The sequence below is a fragment of the Triticum urartu genome, chromosome 4 (assembly GCF_003073215.2).
Source record: "Triticum urartu cultivar G1812 chromosome 4, Tu2.1, whole genome shotgun sequence".
Lineage (NCBI taxonomy): Eukaryota > Viridiplantae > Streptophyta > Magnoliopsida > Poales > Poaceae > Triticum > Triticum urartu.
Window position 1 is genome coordinate 370600894 of NC_053025.1, and position 6438 is coordinate 370607331.

Sequence of the window (6438 nt, forward strand, 5' to 3'; positions counted from 1 at the left end):
TTTTTTTTTAAAACAGTTCGGTTTTTTTAGAAAAACCCTAGCCTGTTTTTTTCGGTTCGCCGATTTTTTTACGGTTTTTTCTTTTTTGCGGAGGTTCGTCCGGACATTCGTTTTAACGAACGGTTTTCGCACGTTAGTTACAAACAACGAACGCTCGTTTGTTAGCTTGTTCGTCAGTTTCCTTTTATCGGATTATTCCACGATTATTTTTGATCGTGATTTCTGATCCGATTTTCGTTCTAGTTTATCTTTTTGCTGGTTAATCGGAATCAGGCGATTCAAGCACCTAGATCTTCGTCTCGAGACCTTCTTTCCGCTTAACCAACTTGCACAAGTTTTTGCTACTATAAAATTTGACCTAGGTCCAGATTAGTAAACGGATCTTGTTTCTTTTTCCGTTTGAGTTTTGTTGCTCCGTTTGATTTGATTCTTTTTGTAAACCGGAGTTCTTAAGTTGAACTTTCTGGCTAGATCTTCTTATTTGAGATTTAGACGTGTTTCTTAGCTAGATTGCTTATGTAAGTTATTGTTTGTTTACGATAGAATTCCCGGAGAGCGAAGCGTGTTATTTGGAGACTCTAGGTTACGCGGATCGTCAGCAAGGCAAGTAACACTTTGATCATATCCCTTTATCACCCAGTTTTTATGCATTAGTTCCAATCCTCAAACATTGCATGGTTAGGATGTCATTAACATGTGGGTTGGGAAGTAGATGATGAGGTAGAACCTATTACCCTGTTACATTCAAACACCTGGGAGTTACTTCTACGCGTTGCTTATATTGCTATGCTATGCTCGTAGACGTGGTTTGGGTGAATGAAATCCATGACAGATGTGAGATTGTTAATTAATGGTTCAACTTAAGGTGACAACTTAAATACACATATGGGTGGATTGAGGCACCGGAGTGCCCAATGCTGCCTGTATTTTTGGAAATCCCGGAGTACCCGTGTGATCTTCCTATGGACCGCCACCCAGGCTCAGAGGGAGCTGAGATTATTCATGCTAGAAACTTACATGTGCAGCCACAAGCTATTATGGGCTCTAGCATAGTTGAGTAAGTTACGTGAAGCCCTTGAAGAGGTGGATCAGCAGGTAGTGGGTTTGTAGGTTTGGTATGGTCTGCCCTGAGTAGAGAGTTAATGTTTCTGAAAGACTATGTCTCGGTCATCCGTTTCTCAAACACCCTGTAGTGCGACAAAACCAACAGAGGAGATCGAGTCTTGTGGGGAAAAGCGCACAAACCTCTACAGAGTGTATAAACTAATCATTGTTAGCCGTGTCCCCGGTTATGGACAATCTTGAGTATCTAGTACTTGGAGTATCTTATGTATCTTATCACCCTAAAAATAATATTTTTGGGTTGTTAATCACCTTAATTGGGATTGAATTGGAGGAACCTTCTCAATGATGTTTCAACTACCATGATATTTAAGTTAAAATCTATTTCTTTGTTGTAGGGAAAAATTGGCTTTTCGCAAAACTATAACCATAGAGCTTTCCACCAGCCAAATATGCATGTAGTGATAGCATTATTCCGTTCCTGCTTTACTGTGTTATTTTGCCAGCATATTCCATGTGCTGACCCGTTTTCGGGCTGCAACGTATTATGTTGCAGATTTTTCAGACGAGGTGTAAGGTTCGTTAGGTCGTTGCCGTGCAGCTCAGCTATGCCGTTGGAGTTGATTGACTCACTTTATCTTCCAAGCCTTCCGTTGTTATCGTATTAGATGGCCTTAAGCCATATTTATTGTAATAAGTTCTCTTTGCAGACATCCGATGTAATAAGTGTGTGATTGCTACTATGTTATAAATCCTTGAGTACTGTGTGTGTCAGCATTACCGATCCAGGGATGACACTGAAGCACAGAGACTTGACCGTTTGAGGTCGGGTCGCTACACGAGCGGATCCATTCAACCCCTCGTCCAAGCCAGAGTTATAGCAGGCACATTGACGAACCAACGGTCTCAAGCAGTGAACATTGCGGTAATCCGGCGCACGGCGGTGCCAATGCTCAGACCCTGGTGGGTCAAGGCAGGGCGCGTTGGGAGGCCAAGCTGGCAGCTCAGCAAGTGGCTCATCGACTGTCTCCGGTTTAGCCGACAACCTCAGTAGAGACAGGCGTGACCTCTAGAACCTTGGGTGTGACCTGTTTAGTGCCGGCTCTGTGTGACGAGCACTTGCCCAAGGATTTCAAGGGTCCTCGCAAAGTGCCTAATTACATGGCAGATCAACCTCCTAAGGCTTGGGTTGAGAGTTATGAGATGGCCATGGAGATGCTGGATGTTAGTGAAGCAGTGTGTGCTAAGTATTTCACCATGATGTTAGAAGGGCCGGCTCTTACTTGGTTAAAGGGGCTGCCCGCCAACTCCATCAGGTCGTGGGCGCAGCTGAAGGCCCGTTTTATTCAAAATTTTAAAGATACGTGCAAGAAGCCTATGCCAATCGTGGATTTGGTTTCTTGTGTCCAAGGTGAAGGCAAGTCAACAACCAACTGGGTGCGCCGGGTCTCAACTATCATACACTCATCAGATAATATCAATGTCGACTCATCAATTTTAATGTTGGAGAAAAATTGTCGTTTCCTCCCTCTCAAACAGAAGCTTGGGCGTCTTAAGCGCCATTGAAGCGACATGGGGGAGCTCATGGCAGCCCTTGTCAAGTATGCCGACTCTGATAGTACCAAGGACCCCGAGTCTGATGATGAAAGGCCGGGTAAGGGGAAAAGAGTAGCGGCATGAAGGGGCAGCAGTACAACCCGGCCCATCAGGGTGGCAACGGTAAGCATAGAGCCGACGGTAATTTAAACTTCGTTGCCAAAACTGGTGTGCGGAATGGTAACCAGTGTCACAAGGGGAGGCCGGCTCAGTCTGGAGGGACAAAATTCAACCTCGAGGCAATAATGAATCAGCCGTGTCCGAAGCACGGAACACATGAGAAGCCATCTGTCCATTTGTGGAAGGATTGTTTTATCATGAAAGAGTTCAGGAATTCCCATCTTTTCTAGAATAACCATGGCCCAAATGGCGGTTCAGGATCCGGGTCATGGAGGTGGCAGTTCAAATACCTGTTTTCAAGGCCAAGGCAATCAAGGAGGTTACAATCAACAGAATAATCAGGAGAATCAGTAGCAGTCTGGTTATCATAGTAACCCAAAGCAATTGAATAGTGGGCAGTACCACGTCGTCACCACGAGTTTATGTTAGCGGGATCAGAAGCTCCATAAAATGGCAGTGAACGTCGTTGAGCCAGCGGTGGCACCTCAGGTTGGAGGATAGAAGTTCACTAAAGTGCTCATGGATGGAGGTAGCAGCATCAATATCCTTTACTATGAAACTTTCCGTCGCATGAGATTGACCGACAAAAATCTTAAGCCGTCAAACACTGTTTTTCACGATGTGATGCTTGGTAAGTCGGCATATCCAGTGGGTAAAATATCTTTGGAGGTTGCCTTTGGGGATGAGTATGATTCTAGGCCTGAGACACTGACCTTCGAAGTGGTTAAAATCAAGAGCCCTTATCATGCTTTGTTTGGACGGCTGGCTTACGCTAAATTCATGTCAAGGCCTTGTTATGTTTACTTACAGCTTAAGATGTCGGGTCACAAGGGCACAATCACAGTGCATGGAAGTCACAAGGTAGCCTTGGAGTGTGAAGAAGGTGATGCCGCTTATGCTGAATCTGTTTGTGCAATAGAAGAGTTGAAATTTTACAGGGATAATGTTGACCCCTTGTTGAAGTTTAAGTCAGCAGATGACACTAAGCTAGTTGGCTTTGTTACTAGCGACTCATCCAAGCAGTTCAGCATCAGTGCTAATCTGGATCCGAAGTAGGAAAGCGCGCTCATCGAGTTCATCTATGAGAACCGGAACATCTTTGCATGGAAGCCTTCAGATATGCCAAGCGTCCCGAGGGAACTCGCTGAGCACACTCTCAATATTGATACAAAGTTTAAACCGTCAAGCAATTTCTTCGCCGTTTAAATGAAGATAGGCGTAAGGCTATTGGTGAGGAGGTAGCCCGGCTCTTGGCGGCTGGGTTCATTGTTCAAGTTTTTCATCCTGAGTGGTTGGCTAACACGGTGCTGGTGCTTAAGAAAAACGGCACCTGGCGCATGTGTGCGGATTATATGAATTTAAACAGGGCTTGTCCGATTGATCCCTTTGCTATCCCCTGTATTGATCAGATTATTGATGCTACAGTGGGTTGTGAGCATTTGAGTTTTTGGGATGCTTATTCTGGTTATCATCAGATCAAGATGGCAGTTAAGGACTAGGAGAAAATAGCCTTCATCACTCCCTTTGGAGCCTTCTATTACGTGTCTATGACTTTTGGGCTCAAGCGGGGCCAGGCGACTTACCAGCGGTGTGTGCAGAATTGTCTTCATGATCAAATTGGGCGCAATGCTCATGCCTACGTGGATGATATTGTGGTGAAGTCCAGGAAGAAGGAAACCTTGATAGATGATTTGAAAGAGATCTTTCATAATCTCCGGGTCAACAAGATGATGCTTAACCTGGCCAAGTGTGTCTTTGGTGTGCCAGCAGGCAAGCTCTTGGGTTTTCTGATTTCAGAACGAGGTATTGAAGCTAACCTAGAGAAGATAAAGACTATCACCTCAATGGCTAAACCGGCGTGTATCAATGATGGTCAGCGATTGGCGGGTCGTATTGCAGCCTTAAGCCGGTTCGTAAGCCGGTTGGGTGAGAAGGACATCCCTCTTTACCGGATGATGAACAAGACAGATCACTTTGTTTGGAGTGTTGCTTCTTATAAGGCGTTTGAGGCCCTGAAGAAAAAGTTGGCTGAGCCGCCGGTTCTTGCTGCTCCCATTGATAAGCTGCATTTGTTGTTATATGTGGCTGCCAATAGCCGAGCTGTCAGTGTAGCCATTGTGGCGGAAAGGAAGGAATCAGGCAAGGGGCATCCGGTTCAGCGGCCGGTTTACTACATCAGTGAGGTGCTTATTGAGTCCAAGCAGAGGTATCCACATTGGCAGAAGCTTGTATATCTCTACTATTAATGGAAAATCGAACGTCGTGATGGTTCAACCTCGATGGTTTAGCCTTCACGATCGCCTCGCTCCCCTCCATCCCACCCTCCTACGATTCCCTCTCTCTCCGCGCGATAAAACAAAAAACAGAAAAGCCATGATTGAAAAATAAATAGCCCCGATCGACCTCCTCCCACCCATCACGCAGTAAAAAACGCTCGATCCCGCATGCATATACAAACCCGAAAAACTAGCCCACGCTCCCACCCATCATCACACGTCCCATCGGCCCCACCTCTCCCCGACCCCTCGCTCCTGATCTCGTCTATCTGCTGCCAGATGTCGTTGTCGCCAGAGAGAGGAGCGCAGCGGAGGCACCGAGGAGGAGGGGGTCGCAGCCGACCCGCGGGACACCGAGCGCGGCCACCCCTGCCGCCGCTACCGCCACAGGGACAGGAAGAGCAGTGTCACAGGAGCCGGCGAGGGCTTCGAGGAGAGTGCCCACCACGAACCCGACCCCCGCCCCCAGGCGAGCTCCGGTTCCGCCGCCCCGTAATCCGCTCGAGTCATGCCAAACGCCATGGTTTATTGCAGGTGGAGGTGGACTACGTGACGGAGAAGCCCGGCCTCAGCGCCGACCATCCCCGCCTCCCCGCCTGTATCTTCGTTGCCATCCGTTGCACATGCCCACCATGCCAGCGAAGCTTCCGCGTTACCTGCATAACCAGATTGATGTAAGCATGCTTCTTGACCTAATGCTTAATTTTGGGTGTCAGTGTTGAGTTCCCCTTTGTTTGTCTTTGTGATGCCTAATTTTTGGTTCTCACTGTTTAAATCTTCTTGGTTTGTTTGGAATTACAAGCCTTATTGCCGGATTGGGTCTTGTGATCACAAACCTGGAGACATACAAGATCGATGAGGTACACGTTGTTCAATTTGGTTAGTGATCTACTCTTTTCCCATAGTTGGATCCTTTCTTCATGTGCATCTTCCTCCTGCAGATGGATTGGTGTTTCATGAAGTTTACCAGGTCAGTGCTCACGCCATGGTGGTATGCTAGCTGCTTGCAGCATGCATTAGCAATCAACACCAGGACTCCATAAATTCCCAAAGAGAGGCAGAGCAACAATGAAGGTATGTATATACCAAGCATGTAGGGGCAGCCTGCAAGTTGCCGGCGTTCTTCAGGTTTCTCTTGATGTCCACGTTGAGCATAGGTATCCTAATATGCTATGCATTTGAGTTCTAATTACAATTATGAATAGTTTGCTTTGCAGAACTATCGAACTACTTAAATTAACAAGTTGGCAACCTTTGAATGTGTAGAACTGTAGTGACGAGATTGTTGCTGAGCTTACAAACCACTATGCCCAGCATGCACATATCCGATTTCCTCTTCTAGACCATCCAAACCACTATGCCGAACTTGGAAACCACTATGCCT